Genomic DNA, 17,014 nt, shown 5'->3' on the forward strand with positions numbered 1-17,014 from the left:
CTAAACCACAGATACCAGACCATGTCACCTTTCTGCTTAAAACCACCCAGAGACCTCCTTGAAAACGGAACTCGGCCTATGAAGCCCTGTCTACTTCTACACCCCCTTCTCTTCTACTCTGTCCTCATTTAAACTAATTTTGGCCTTCTTTTTATTTCTAGACCTCATCAAGCCCCTCCCAACTCCAGCTTTTCAAATGTCTGGTCCTCTTGCATTCTCTGTCTTCAGTTCAACCGCCTTCTCCTGAGGACTTCACTGGCCACAAAATCAAAGTGGCCCTTATGTAACCACCATGACCAAGTCATGTGCTAGCACTTCACCCTGGTTATTTTCTTTAAAGCACTTATCCCTCTCTCAAATGACCTTTTCCATTAATTTTTAATGTGTTTATTGTCTATATCTCCTCCTTGAAACATCATCTGCCTTACATCAGACACCCGATTTGTGTAAAGTGAAAGTTGAAAGTGTTAGCTGCTCAGTCATGTCCGACTCTTTGCACTCCGTGGATTGTAGCCCGCCAGGCTCCTCTGTCCATGGACTTCTCCAGGCAAGAATACTGCAGTGGGTAGTCATTCCCTTTTCCAGGGGTTCTTCCTGACCCAGGGATAGAACCTGAGTCTCCTGCATTGCAGGAGGATTATTTACCATCTAAGTCATCAGGGAAGCCCCTGATTTGTTTAACTCACGACCAAACCATGGCTAAAACATAGCAGAAGCTCAGTAAATGCCTCCTAACTGAATAAGAATCTTAAAATATGTGACTCTTCATTGAAATTTTAAATTACACATAACCTGTGACAGGGCTTTCCAGGTAGCTCAGTGGTAAAGAATCCACCTAACAGGTTTGGTCCCTGGGTTGGGAAGCCCCATGAAGGAGGAAATGGCAACCCACTCCAGCATTCTTGCCTGAAAAATCCCATGGACAGAGGAGCCTGGTGGGCTGCAGTCCATGAGGTCGCAAAGAGTTGGATATGACTGAGTATGCATGCACGCAACTTGTGATTAAGATAGCAGAATCTCTAGATATTAATAATTTCAAAAATGTGGCTCTATGGAGAACTGCTTATTTGGTCACCTGGAGCAAATAATTTGTTGTCAGGTAAGTAGCTTAGCAATTATCGTCTATGAATAACAACAAAATCAATAATGTAGCACATTGTTTATTTTGAATTAAGCTCTCTGTACAAGCATGACAGAGAAAAATAATCAGACAAAATGCAGTCTCTTGCCAACTAAAGAGAGGTATCCCTAAGTAAGAAATATGTAAGGAGAGGATAGATTTGGGCAGGTAGCTTTTAGAACTCTAGTTCTGATTTTTATTTTGGAGAGAATGAAGAAAAAGGCAAAAATGGACTTCCACATGCCAAGTAAAGTCCCAGGGGCTATTACAGAGTCATTAAACACACATACACGCCATCCTCCTCCCAAGAAAGTGGGCTTTCGGCTGACTCAAGTGTGGGTTGCACTTAGTAACTTGTTTCCAAAAAGTGAAATATGAAAAGAGAGGAAAAAGTAACTTCACAGTGCATAACCCGGCAGACACTACCTGGTTCAGGTGACTGAGGTAGGTATCATCGCTGATAAGCCATGTCTGTAGCATATACTATGGATATTGGTGATCAGAAGGGCACTTCCCCTCTGTGGTAACGCTCCCCTCAAGCCCGTAACTCCAATCTAACCATGAGAAAAATGCAAGACAAATTCAATAACAGAGGGGCATTCCAAAAACTACCTTACCAGCATTCCTCAAAACTAAGTTGTAAAAAACAAGGAAAATCTGAGAAGCTGCTGCAGGCTAGGGAAGGCTGTAAAAGACATGATGACTAAGTATAACATGGATCCAGAAACAGAAAAATGGACACGAGGGCAAAACAAGAGAAATCTGAACAGAGTGCAGAATTCAGTTAATAATAAAGTAACAATGCCAGTTTCTTTCCATAAAGAAAGCTGAGTGCTAAAGAATTGATGGTTTTGAACTGTGGTGTTGGAGAAGACTCTTGAGAGTCCCATGGACTGCAAGGAGATCAAACCAGTCAATCTTAAAGAAAATCAGTCCTAAATATTCATTGGAAGGACTGATGCTGAAGCTGAAGCTCCAATACTTTGGCCACCTGATGCAAAGACCTGACTCACTGGAAAAGGCCCTGATGCTGGGAAAGATTGAAGGCAGAAGGAGAAAGGGATGACAGAGGATGAGATGGTTGGATGGCATCACTGACTCAATGGACATGAGTTTAACAGGCTCCAGGAGTTAGTGATGGACAGGGAAGCCTGGCGTGCTGCAGTCCATGGGGTCACAGAGAGTTGGACATGACTAAGCAACTGAACTGAACAAAGCCAGTTCCTTAGTTTTGACATATGTACCCCCCAGCTCCATAAGATGCTGGAGTAGAGGAACTCTACTGTGGAGTATATAGGAACTCTGTAGTATCTTTGCAACTTTTCAGTTAGTGTAACATTCTTCTAAAATTAAAAGTTATTTACAAAGACAAGGCAGCTCAAATGTTCAGCTTTGGTAGCATCTATACTAAAATTGCAACAGTACAGAAATTAGCATGGCTCCTGCACAAAGATGACCCACAAATACAGGAAGCATTCTGTATTTCTGATTCACCTTGCTGTATATTAGAAACTAACACAACACTGTAAAGCAACTATATTCCAGTAAAAGTTAATTTTTAAAAAAAGACACAGTAACTTTATATGGAACAATCTCAAAGATATAGTATTTATTGATATGCTCAGGGTGAAGTACAGGTGTACTGCATGTAACCATTTATGTATTTAAAAGACTGTGGGTGTGCACAAACCTGTATATACATAAAATCTTTCAAAGATGAACCAATAATTTATATATATATATAACACACAGATATAGGAAGAGGAATGGGATGGCTGGGGTAAAAGAAAGCAAAAAGGGGGCTTCCCTGGTGACTCAGAATCTTCCTGTCAGTGCAGTAGACACGGGTTTGATTCCTGATCCGGGAAGATCCCACATGCTATAGAGCAACTAAACCCATGTGCCACAACTACTGAGCCTGTGCTCCAGAGCCCGGGAGTCACAAGTGCTGAGCCCACACATCACAACTGCTGAAGCCTGAGTGCTCTAGAACCCATGCTCCACAATAAGAGAAGCCACAGCAACGAAAAGCCCTCAAACCATACCTAGAGAGAGAGTGGTCCCAGCTCACTGCAAGTAGAGAAAAGCCCACACAGCAACAAAGATCCATTATAGCCAAAAACCAACTAAACTATTTTTAAAAGGAAAGGATTTACTTTTCACTACATATTCACTTTAATATTTTTAAGATTTTATATTCATGTATTATCCATTCCAAAAGTAAGTTAAATACGTCCCTATTATCATCTCACAATCAAGGGCTGATAAGACTCTAAATGATCACTGTTGTATATATAAATACAGTTGTCTTAAATAAGAAATAAAGCTCTATGGTGCCCACAATAAATCTGTAGAACTCAGAAGTAATAACATACTGGAACAGTAATAAAAGCATTAATATAGGAATGAATGTATTCATGTGTCAGGAATAACTCTAAAGTGTTAGTGTGTGTGTGAAAGTCTCTCAGTCGTGTCTGACTCTGTGAGCCCATGGACTGCCAGGCACCTCTGTCCAAGGAATTCTCCAGGCTAAATACTGGAGTGGGTAGCCATTCCCTTCTCCAGGAGATCTTCCCAACCCAGGGAATTAACCCAGATCACCCACATTGCAGGGGGATTCTTTACCATCTGAGCCACCAGGGAAGCCCAAGAATACTGGAGTGGGTAGCCTAACCCTTATCCACTGGATCTTCCCAAACCATGAATTGTACCAGGGTCTCCTGCATTGCAGGCAGATACTTTACCAACTGAGCTACCAGAGAAGCTCCTTCTTAAGTGTTATATATATATTAATTCACAAATACCTATGAAATCAGTGCTATTATCTATATAAAAAATTTGCAGTATGACTACTGGCATTATGCACTAATGAGGTATGCATTTCCCCTTGGCCTCTTACAGGCAATAGAGAAGAATTCTCCATTTAAACTATGGCTTTATTTCTTATGCTCCTTAAACAATAGAAGACTGGCAAAGGCCCAGAAATTTGACATCTTCTGTAAAGATCTGCCATTCTATTTCTATTGATAATTAGGCCACATGGAGAATATATATGTTTGAAATTCATTTGCCTCTGCTGCTACACATGCTTAATATAGTTTGAGATATGTACATAAACTGGAATATCCCCAAGGATTTTAATCCCAGTGAATTTACCATCTGGAAAGAATATATTATAACCTTACATCAATATTATATTTTACTTTGTTTCTAAGACTACTTTTATGATACAATTAATGGTAAATATGTAAACAGGATTTTTTTTTTCATAGGGGTATATGGACACCCTGCCCCTCCATTAAGGATCTATGGATTCATGAATAGGGAAAAGCACATCTTTATTTTCAGGAACATCTAACTGAAATCTGGCACCTCCATGCACTATAAATAAAGACACGATACAAGCCACAGAGTATTAACAGTAGCTGCAACTGTTACCAATAGAAATTAACAGTTACTTTCTATCACACACTATAGTTAGGCAGATATCTCATAGTATTTCTTAAATTCATCATGATTTCAAAAATACAGCTGATAGTAAACGCTCTGCTAGACCTTATTACTTAATGCATTAATAAGTATATCCATTATAGAACTAAGACAAGGCATCAGTCCTTTTTCCAGTAGTCACTGATACGCTGACACTTCATACACAAAACCCTGGCAGTGACGAAGGCTGAGCTAGAATCCCACCTGCTTTGGGAGTGAACGAGTGGTAAACATAAGCTCATCCTAAATGCTTTCAATTACTCTATCCTAAAATGTGAGCATGGCCTCATTCAATAAAACACTCATTACTGATTGTAAAAGATAAATAAGAATTTTTTCCTTAGTAGACCAAATTACAAGGGGAAATGCAAATAGTAATGTTTATATGCAAATATTACATCCATGAATTTCAAAAACATTTATATCAGTTTTAATATCCTGTCCCATTTCTTCAAATAATTTACATAGAGAAGCATCTGCAGAAAAAAAATTGCTAACTGCTATTTTAAAGCATAAAAGCTATGGATTGCATTAATAAAATGCTGATTATCTTAAGACATATAATTAAACATGTTACTAAAATCTATACCCAGTGGCTATACATTAACATGAATCACCAGCATACTAAAATCATCAGAAAGAAAACAAGTTTAATTTCACATGAGTCTTTCTGAGTGATATCATTTAGGCTCCTAATTATCTTCAGTTCTGCATAGTCATCGCAAGCTATTAGTTCAATAACCCAAGGTACTGTCTGGCCAGATATCAGCATCATGCTCATTGATATGCAGTTTCTACAATCTCTTCCTCCTTTGGGACTGAGGCAGAAGATCTGTATCACCTCAGTCTCCTCATCTCGTTTTCACTAACTGTAAGATTACTGTTTTGAGGCACACTCCTCAGACTCACTGAATAAACATCAATGTATAATTAAAAACATAAACAACAGTTACAAACACTTACCTAAGCATTTGTTTAAAAGATGGCTCATTAGTGTTTGAGAGACAAAATCTGTAAGGGTCAAGGATTTATATTGGGGGTGAGGGCAGGGAAATGGGCAAAATAAGTGAAGGGGGTTAAGAGGCACAAACTTCCAGTTTTAAAAATAAATAAATCACAAGGATGTAACATACAGGAAAGGGAATATAGTCAATAATATCATAATAATTTTGAATGATGACAGATGGCTACTAGATATATTATGGTGATCATTTCATAACGCATAAATATAGCAAATCACTGTTGCACACCTGAAACTAATATAACATTGTAAGCCAGTGAGTGTTCAGTCACTCAGTTGTGTCCCACTCTTTGCAGCCCCATGAACTGTAACCCACAAGGCTTCTCTGTCCATGGGATTTTCACAGCAAGAATACTGTAAGCGGGTTGCCATGTCCTACTCCACAGTATCTTCCCAACCCAGGGATCAAACCTGCATCTCCTGAGTCTCCTGCATTGTAGGCACATTCTTTACCACTAAGCCACCAGGGAAGCCCACTGTAAGTTAATTATAGTCCATTTAAAAAAAAAAAAAGGATACAGATATTTTTGAAATTACATGAAAAATGGCTCCAAGAATTGTCAGAATAAATCCTGCTTACAAAGGATTAAATGATCTTCTATTCAGCGGTGACCTTCAAGGACAGAAGAGCTGAAGGTACCACAGATTCAAAGTCACTGATTTATGTCAGAGAAGTGCACAATAACAGAGAACCAGAAGTAGAAGAATGGAAAGCTTCATGTATGTTTTCTTAAACAAGGAGAGGCTAAAGCAGTATGTGACTCCATCATGGTTCATAAAACTATTTCATCTGCCTCAAGGCCTAATTTCTACGCCTACTGCTCACCTTTTTATCCAAAAGGATCAAACCAAAATGCTTTTAACAAACAAAGCTTCTTTGGAAAAGGCGTTTCTAGAAATAATACTCCCCAAAGGATGTAAATACACAACACCAAAAATAAGAGCTGACAACAAAAATAATAATCAAAAGAAAATACCGTCTCTCATTTGATTGCTGGCTTATGACAAAGCTTGTGAACTCTTCTCCTGGTTGCTTAGCAACCAGTCTAAGCAGCAGCTTGAGACTGGAAGAAATTTCCAAGCCAGAGCTGTGGAAATCAGTGCTAACTACTCAGTGTATTTCTCAAGGTTACTCATGTTTGCAAAAGAAAAAAGGAAGACCGAATAAGTGCCCTTGGGGTTTCTATAGCAAGACCTAGAAGGAGGTCCTCTAATAATACTTTGAGCCCTTCTAAGGTCATTCCTCACCACCTATACTCTAAGTGGACAACTCCCATATTGGGAAGGAAAGCTCCAAGACCCATAGGAAGTGTTTCCCATTGCTGAAACAAAGCAACCAAGCTCCATCAAATAAAACCACCAAGTTCAAGAAGTAGAAGGTAGACAGTGGAGCTTTACTCCATAAGCACAACTCTTCCTGGTACACTCTAGGCTGTTCCCAAGATTGCTACTGAACAACAAAACAAGATTTATTTTAGAGTTTGCTATCTTCGTTTTCCAATAAACACATTATTACAACTTTCTCTTAGAATCTTCCACCATCCTTGATTATGGCTGATCACGGCACTAGACAATCCATAAAATAAGCAGTTTATTACCATAGAGACTCATCTTAAAAGCTTGAGCCTCGTAAACATAATCAGTAAACTTACTGACATCGGCATAAGCGATAGGCACAGACCAGCTAAACGTCTGTCTCCATCTTGGTTCCAAAGAGGAAAAAACAAACGACATGCATTTCCAGATGTGACGAGTACAGACCCAGATGTTCATAGAGAAGAGAAAAGCAGAGACACAGAATGGTTCTTATTCACTGGTGGACCGGTCTTAGTTACAGATTCTATCCATTCATGTTTAATGTCCGGGTCACCAAGGAACAGGGCATGCCTGCTTCTCATAGGAAAGTGATGTGAATGGGAGCATATCGTCTCTTAATAAATGAGTCCGTGACAGTAGAACAAAGCACTGGACCAACTAAAGGATTTGTGTAAATCTTAAAAGTTGAGCTTCCGTTTGTCTATAAAGTTATATCCAAAAGTCCATTTCATATAAGGATGGCCTAAAAAATCAATAAAATAACATAACAGGAAGCATATACAACTTCTACATATTCTTTCTCGCTTTATACAACACTTCCCGATTCCTCAAGTTATGTTGTAGGAGTATCATGCTGGTACTGACAATCTCCAGAGATCCAATTATTAGTAGATGGCAATGTAATTCAGCTTACTTCTGTCTATAAAGAAGTGCTTGGGAAAATAAAAATACAAATTTATCATTTGACTGTAAGCCAGCAGAAAATACAGTGTTAGCTATTGATGGGCAGCAATACTAAAAGCTAGAAAAGGAACATAAAAAATAAAAGGTAATCATTTGGATATTCCCTAGCAGTTCAGTGTGGAAGACTCCACAGTTTCATTACCAAGGGCCCAGGTTCAGTCCCTGGTCAGGGATGCACAAGATTCACAGTGCAGCTAAAAAGAAAGATAAAAAGAGATAATCATTCTTATCGTTCTTCAATTTCCTATTATTTCCTGATTTTAAAAAATGATGCATCTCTTAAATTTTTGATGGTTGAATAAGTACAAAAGCAAACACAAATGTAAGTCACACTGAGGAACATTTTTCTTTGGAACACTGATAACAGTATAAAACTACCTATGGCGGACTCATTATGATATTTGGCATAACTAATACAATTTTGTAAAGTTTAAAAATAAAATAAAATTAAATTAAAATTAAAAAAAATAAAATAAAAATAATTTAGAAGCTTCTGATTAGTCAAAGTAATTGGTCTCAAGAGATGACTTAGAAAAAGTACACATCATCCTTTCTTAAACGTATATTTCTGTAAAAAGAAAAGTCTTCCCTTGTTGGGTGACTAAAAATATTTACTTTTTCATGAAAAATTATACCTTGGAGATATCGAATTAAAAGTGAAAAAAAGAGTTGTCAATTTTAAATTTGGATACTGGAGAGTATCTAAGAGCTGATTAGTTTAAGGTGAAACCTTGCTGGGTGTGTACTCATGAACTGTTAACCATTGTTTAGGCCTATTAACATCATTTGCAGAAACTGTTGAGATTACTAATACAGAAAGCAGGTGGGAAAGGCTGGTCTTTAGCAGGGAGCACAGAATTCACAGAAGAGAGAAGAGGAATCTGAGATGGAAAACAGTCAATACCCAGCGAGAAGCATTTTCTCCTATGGCTGTAAGCCTTGACCTGTCACGTTACTCATTTCAGCTTCCTGCACAGTCTCAAAAGCATCACCTACGTCATGATAAATGTGCTGGAATCGCTAAGTCTACTAGCGAATGTGACTCTCGACTCCCTGCACTTTGGATCCGGCAGGAAGAACACTTGCACAGAACAGATGTATGGAGTACACCCAACAAGCTGTTGTATGTTGAGTTCACTTCTTATTTCATGCAGAGGTGTCGGGGAAATGAGAAAGCTTAAAACCTTTATTTGAAATGGAACAGATACAGAACTGTAAAGGAAATAGTCTTTAGGAAAGACTTACTGAATCAGTCTTTCCTCCATATAAATATATCCATTCACTGAAGGTAAGAATTTTACGAAAGCATTACCTTCCAGGTCAAGATACAAAGAACTAATATTTTCTCAGCAGAGCTCTGTGTTCGGGCCCTGACTAGGTGTCATACACAGGTCCAGGAGGTAGGTATCACATCCGATTTACAGATGGGTAATCAGAGCACTAAAAAGTAAAACAAGGGACTTGTCTGCGGGCACTCAGGCAGTGAGAGATGGGACTAAAATTTGAGTCTGCATCAATCAGACTCAAGCTCACCTCCATATCTACACCACACAAATCCTCCCTATTTAAAAAAATACATTAATAAGAAGGGCCGAATACAAACCAGAATACCTAAATCAATGCAAAAGGCTCCCTATTGAATTCTGGAAACTTTCTGATAAAGAGCAACATATTTACATGGCAGAAGGTTTCAGCATATGTTCTATCTATACCATTTCCAAGTACCTATCAGCACAATGCTCAGGAATCCTGACAAGGCTGACATCTTAACTGCTGACTCTTCTCAGGAGGTGATACATGCCTCAGATTATAGCTAGATATTCAAAACACAGAGTTGAAATAAATAAGTGAAGTAAATAGGCTTCCCTGGTGGCTCAGCTGGTAAAGAATCTGCCTGCAATGTGGGAGACCTGGGTTCGATCCCTGGGTTGGAAGATCCCCTGGAGAAGGGAAAGGCTACCCACTCCAGTATTCTTGCCCGAAGAATTCCATGGACTGTATAGTCCATGGGGTCACAAAGAGTCGGACACGACTGAGCAACTTTCACTTCACTTAAAAGAGCATTCACCAATATGGCTTTACCAGTTAGGAGTCTAGTGTGAATATCAAAACTTTGGTGGGAGGGAGGAGGTAGGTTAGAAGCCAGAGAGCCAAGGTGAGGAATGACGAGCAAGGCTGTACCTCCCAAACCTGAGAGCAGCTGGAGAAAACAGAGAGAGGGAGGGGTTCTGGGGAAGAGGAGCCCACACCACACAGCTCAGACTATCAGCAGCTACCCACCAACTTCTCCAAGTGTGGCCAGTCAGGGCCACTACTTGAAACATCGTAACACAGGAAACTGCACGATTTTCTTGGCCTCCCTATTCAGAATCTAATGTATCAGCAGACAGCATAGCCCTGGAAAGAGCATGATTTGGGTGATCAGATCAGAGCTCTCCTAATTACCAACAGTTTCATCTTGGCATCAATAGATCAAGGGCAATTAAACCAGCCTAACATATTCATGGGAGAATCAAATGTTAGTATCATGTAGCACATCATGGCCACCCAATACCTGTTAGCCCCTTTACTTTTCCTTTACTGCACCAGTTGAAGTCATAAAGTATCAACAAATGCTTATAAATGCAAAAGACAAACTACAATCAACTACATCAGGAAGTCATTTTGTGACACTAAGAATGAATATGTTGGGATATTCATCAAAGGAGGATGGACTGGGTGTTTGTAGTGAGTAGAGGCCAACTATTACACACGGAATGGATGGACAACAAGTTCCTACTGTGTAGCAGAGGAAACTGTATTCAATATCCTGGGATACACCATAATGGAAAAGAGTTCTTTCAAATGAACACATATGTGTCCTATTTTCTTTCTAGCCTGAGACAGAATCATTTTTGAGTTGGAATTACAGACTGAGCAGTGGATGATATGCATTACACACTATCATGAAGAAAGGAACCCATCATTGTAGCTTGGAGTAAACAGTATTTATCACACTGAGGCTCTTCCCCAGGTCCTCCTTCTGGATGAATTAGGAGAATAACGCTTATCAAGAGGCTCAGCAAGAATCTGGAATCATAAAGGCACTTTAGAGCTCTAACTTACATTACTATACACATTACACAAATACAGACTGTGTGTGTACACACAAACATCTCTAAACATACATACTTGTATTACATATAGTAATATATATATATATATATACTGATAACATACATAATATATTGACAGGTGGGTAGATACACAGACTGATAAACATTTATCATAAAGACCAAAATGAGATTAACATTCTCAAATCCTGTTCATCTATTTTGATCCAACTTTTAGAATATCACAAATGGATGTGGAGGTGTAGGACATGTGGGCCAGGGAAACATCCACAGGAAGAAACTTTGATTATTTTGAAATTGCCTTTTAAAGCATCATTTCCTGGGTCTATCATCAACTTCTTGCCTGCTGTTTCCTTACTACCCTATTAAAAATGTTAAGTCCTCATAATTTTCTGGGAATTACCATCACTCTCTTAAAATTGGCTTTGAACGCCATCAATTGAGGAAAACAAAAAAGGATGTCGCATCTACATGTCAATAGTCATGATATTTAACATTTAGCAAACACATAAAATGTACCATGGGCTTCCCTTGTGGCTCAGCTGGTAAAGAGTCTGCCTGAAACGTGGGAGACCTGGGTTCGATCCCTGGGTTGGGAAGATCCCCTGGAGAAGGGAAAGGGTACCCACTCCAGTAGTCCAGCCTGGAGAATTCCATGGACTATACAGTCCATGGGGTCACAAAGAGTTGGACATGACAGAGATTTTCACTAAAATGTACCAAGAACTTTTTTGAGAAGGATAAGTTTTCATTTTATTTTCATAATAATGCTATAAGGTATGGATCTGTTATTATTCCCCTTTCATGCTCATCCTCAGTTGCTCAGTCGTGTCTGACTCTTTGTGACCCTCATGGACTGTAGCCCTCCTCCATGGACTGTGGCTCCCCTGTCCATGGTATTATCCCAGCAAGAACAGTGGAGTGGATTGCCATTTCCTCCTCCAGAGGATCTTCCCAACCCAGGGGTCAAACCCGTGTCACCTGTGTCTCCTATACTGAGAGGCGGATTCTTTACCACCGAGTCACCTGAAAAGCCCAATTATTCTCCTTTGGAAATGAGAAAAATTAGGAATATAAGCAGTCAAGTAACTTGTTCACAATTTCTAACTAATAACTGGTCTGCCAGACTTGAACCAGTACATTATTTGGTGCTGTGGAAGAAGGTGGTTTGTGATTAGGAACCAAACCATTACTCAAGCTAGGACCACACTTTTCATCATAAAGATGAGAGTGCAGGGTAAGAATTCACCTTAGAATTCATGGCACCAATTTGACATTTTAGTACTAAACCCACATATTGGATTAATATCCACATATTAATCACATTTCAGATGTGATCATGGATTTAGATGTGATATCCATAAAAAGGTCTGTAACAAAGAGACATCCATGAGAGTTTTAAAAAAAAAAAAGAAGGAACTAATAAGATAGTGTCCAGGTGGCTTAGAATTTCCACCAATGCTTTAAAGAGATTAACTATTCAATACCTTTCCATATCATGGTCACAACTGCATCCAATTTGATGTGAACCACATCTACACTAGATTGACCTCCTTAGCTGAGAATTCAAAGCCCTGAACATGACTGTTATCTTTTCAGCCACACTCACTATCCTTTCTTTTAATTTTCAGATCAAAAATATGACCCCAAACTATGACATTTTCTAAAAATTAGCATATTTGAAAACAATTCTACAGTCAGTAGTTACACCATAGTTGGAAAATACAAGCTTATTTACTAAATTTTTAAATTAAACTTAGCAAGTTAAATAGAATATAAAGAGAACAGAAGGCAAAGGAACTCTATAAAAATACTGGCCACCAAAATAGAGTGAAAGGACTAAGAATATGAATATATAAAAAGCTGGTATGAATTGATAAGAAAATTAATACTCTAATACAATAATACCCAAAGACAAGGATAGACAATTCAGAAAAGAAGTCAAACACTCACTAAAGTGAAACAATGTTTATTACGCATGAAAAAGAAAAAGGATGAGGCCTCTTTGTGGAAAGATTCTTTTATAATATTTGTATTTTTAGAAATGAAACTTTTATCTCGAATCTGGTAACCGATCCAGGCTAGGAGTATCTCACCACCATATGTTAAGCCCTTTTACAAGGCAAATATGACCGCTTCCCCACTGACTTGAGCAAAGCATAATAAACCTGCAGGAGAAAAATAATATAGATTATTCCCTGCACCTCAAAGGGAAAGTAAATAGACAGCATCAGAGGTCTGGGAGAAAATCCTGTGGTATTAGACATCATTTCTGAAGTCTTTAGCAGCTTGAAGTGGGGTGCTGGAAAACTGAGGGTCAATTGAAATACAGGGTTTTCTCATGGTGCAGAAGGATGCTAGAGAGGACCATTTTGTGAAACCACAAAATTAATAAATTTTGGTTATTGACTCTGATCTGCTGTACCAGGATTCTAAACTCTTAGATTCTGAACTTGTATAAGTGACCCGTATGTGATAACTCGTTATTAACTAATGACTTGTCATTTATGAGATGATTTCTAATACAGGTAAATTGTAAACATTTATAACTATTCTGAATAAGAGATATGATTTTTTAATCTTCCAAATCCCCCCTTTCATTCTCTACATCCCCCCTTCTCTCTCCCTATCACATTCTTTCTCTCTCCCTCAAACACACACACATACACACACACACACACATTTTTTAAATTTTAAACCCTAACACATTTTAAACCCTAACACATTTTTTAAAGGCCCAACAATAGCACTCTCTTTAGAACAGAAATCAAAGCAAACATTTCTTTCTTGAATGTCACAAAAAAGTGTTTTGGGACGGAAAACCGATCTTTCCTTCCTACTGACCACACACCTTCAAGAAGGGCCCACTTGAAGGAGCAAAGAGGAGAGACATGTCTGAGCCTTCAGATCAGTCCTGAATTAAGGGAAGTGACAAGCAGGAACAGCCAGAGCGCTTTCACATCTGAACCTCATGTCAATCAGTCTCTCGCTGAAAAGACCTTCAGGGCAGACCTTTGGGCGTCTGCATGGCGGCAGCTCTGATCTGTTCTGAATGTGGGAGGAAGGCATACTTTCTCGCAAACACCACCAATCATCCAGATATTTTTAGTCAGCCTCATTGTAACCCATACCATTAAAGTGGGCATGAGTCAATTCTGACAGTTCTTAGAATTGCGTCCTCAGAATGCGTTCTTCACCTGCCACCAGGGAGCATTGTTCCTGATTACTTATACTCCTCGGTTCAAAGACAAAAGAGTCCTATCAGAGAGGCTCAAGCTTTACTCTAGCCTTTCTATTAAGTAAATCGAACGTTCTGACATTACACCTAGCTATGATGTCAAGTCACATCTACAAACATTTAAATCAAAGGCCTGTCTAGGCAAGTCTTTGGCAGACAAGATTTAAAAAGTGACCTTGGATTCTTAAAGGCTGCCATTTGATTCACATTCCACAAAAATACATTATCAAAGTAGTGGGGGGAGGAGAAAGAGAGAGTCCAATAACAGACATAATTAAATGGGTTTCCTTTCATTTTTACTGATGCTCTTTTTATCTCAAACTCAGAACTCACCAAGGCCACTCTTTCAATTTATGCAGCATGAAATCATATTTCCTCATTCTCTAATCCCAGGAAGACTTTGATATTTTAACTGGGTGAGAAGATTCAATAACAACAAAAAAATGACAAGGATCCTATGTTGCCTCCTGGGGGCCCCTGCTGGCTGGCTGAGTGAACTGAACATGGAGTGCAAGAAAGGAAGGAGCTGGAGTGGATACCAAGCAATGAGGGCCTCTTCATCAGAGTTCAGATCTCTGATTCCTGGAATGTTCTTTGAAACTTAGCTGACAGGCCAATTAGGTTCCAAAGCACCAAGATGGTTGAATTTATACTAAAACCAAAGGTCAGAAGAGAAACTCGCAAGATCCCAAAAATGTAAAGCAGAAGAAATCCTTCACTTTGGGGATACAAGGTATCAACTCTGAGCCTCTTTTTGCCCCAGTCAGTTTTGAGCACTCACCCAACTGAATTCCTGATGCTGTTGGAGCCTCTAGAGAAATCATTTCAGCCTGAAATTCCCAATAGCTGCCTCAGGGCTTGGTTTATACCATCCCTGGTACAAAGTCAGGACTTCAGTAATGGCAACATTTAAACCATGTGTAAAAGATTGCTACAGAAGGTTAGCATGATCACACATTCATTTCAGAAGCTGTTTAAAGGGCTAAAGGCCAAATTAAGGAGGTCAGTCTGTGCACAAATACATAAGTATTATGTAGAGCAAGAAATAGAGCAGAGCAAGTAGAGCAAGAAAGTTTTCAATCCATTCATGAGTAGTTGTTTCATTTTCATAAAAGATTTAAGATCAACAAAAATATTTCAATCCTGAAACATAACAACATATACTTTTGTTCTTTCACAGAGTATTGGTAAAATTTGTGTTTCGCTCATTCTGAAAATGGTATCAATTATTAACATTGCTATCCATCAACAGAGGAATGGATTAAGAAAATGTAGCATATATATATAAAGGAATGAAAATGGGTCATTTGTAGAGACATGGATGGACCTAGTGATACACTGTCATGGATGGCACTCAGTCATACAGAGTGAAGTTAGTCACAAAGAGAAAAATAAACACCATATATTAACACACATATGTGGAATCTGAAAAAAAAAGGGTATAAACAATCTTATTTACAAAGCAGAAATAGAGACATAGATATAGAGAACAAACATGGATGTCAAGGCAGATGGGGAGATGGGATGAATTGAGAGATTTGGATTGACATATATACATTACTGATAGTGTGTATAAAATAGATAACTAATGAGAACCTACTGTTTAGCACAGGGAACTCTACTCAATGCTCTGCAGTGACCTAAATGGGAAGGAAATCCAAAAGAGAAGGGATATATGTATATATTCTAATATACACCCTCCAGTTCACTTTGCTGTACAATAGAAACTAGCACAACATTGTAAAGCAACTATACTTCAAAAATTTTTTTAAAGATGAGCGCATTTGAGAAACAGATTGACTTGGGAAAATCTCAGTAGACAACATTATCATTATTATGACTAGTTCATGACACCCCAAAATCAGTATTATTCTGCCATTTCACTGAACAACAACAATATAACATGAATTAAAGAAGATAATTCAATATCCTAATATTCAATTAGGATAATGACATGTATTAAGCAAAATAACTAAAGGTTCTATAGACAAAAATTAGAAGTTATTATTGGGGTTAGCCATACGAATAGCTGGTGCTTTGATATGCCAAAATGGCAATTTTACACAGTTCAACCTAATAAAATCTATACATGTGTCTGCAGAATTCACCTTAGAATAAACACTAAGCCATGATAATCTGAATTATATTGTTTGATATTTACTGAGCTCTTATTACATCACTGAGTTAAATGTTTCATCTCACAACAAGTCTATGAGATAGGGACTCTTACTAATATGTTTTCAAATAAGGGAAATGAAACATTCAGTACCTTGTGCAAGAGCCTAGAGCCAAGTAGAGCTGACATTCAAATACAACTCTGACTGTTGCCTCTGCTTGACAGTTGGAGAGAATGATACCTCCCAGACTAAAACAGAAAGACTAGTGGACATTATGAGTATGTGGAAAGATCAATGGTGGAAACTGAGAAAAATGGGAAGCTGAGAGGGAAACTGCATCTTTTACAGGCAGACCTCAGAGATAGTGTGGGTTTGGTTCCAGACCATAGCAATAAAGCAAATATTGCAATAAAGCAAGTCACACCAAGTTTTTGGTTTCTCAGCACATATAAAAGCTATGTTTACACTACATTCTAGACTATTAAATGTGTGATATCTTCATGTCTAAAAAAACAATGTACATGCCTTTATTTAAAAATACTCTATTGCTAAAAATGCTCTCTATCATCTGTGCCTTCAGTGAATCAGTAATCTTTTTGCTGGTAGAGGGTCTTACCTTGATGCTGATGGCTGCTT

At 38.4% G+C, this 17,014-nt stretch overlaps 1 non-coding gene across 1 annotated transcript; it reads left to right on the plus strand.

The window, feature by feature from the left end:
* Positions 1-2,502: 2,502 nt before the first annotated feature.
* LOC129642535 (U6 spliceosomal RNA) lies at positions 2,503-2,607 on the plus strand. Its single transcript, XR_008709802.1, has one exon. It is a non-coding gene; the product is annotated as a U6 spliceosomal RNA (small nuclear RNA).
* Positions 2,608-17,014: the final 14,407 nt, after the last annotated feature.

This window comes from Bubalus kerabau, chromosome 1, assembly GCF_029407905.1.
Source record: "Bubalus kerabau isolate K-KA32 ecotype Philippines breed swamp buffalo chromosome 1, PCC_UOA_SB_1v2, whole genome shotgun sequence".
Taxonomy (NCBI): Eukaryota; Metazoa; Chordata; class Mammalia; order Artiodactyla; family Bovidae; genus Bubalus; species Bubalus kerabau.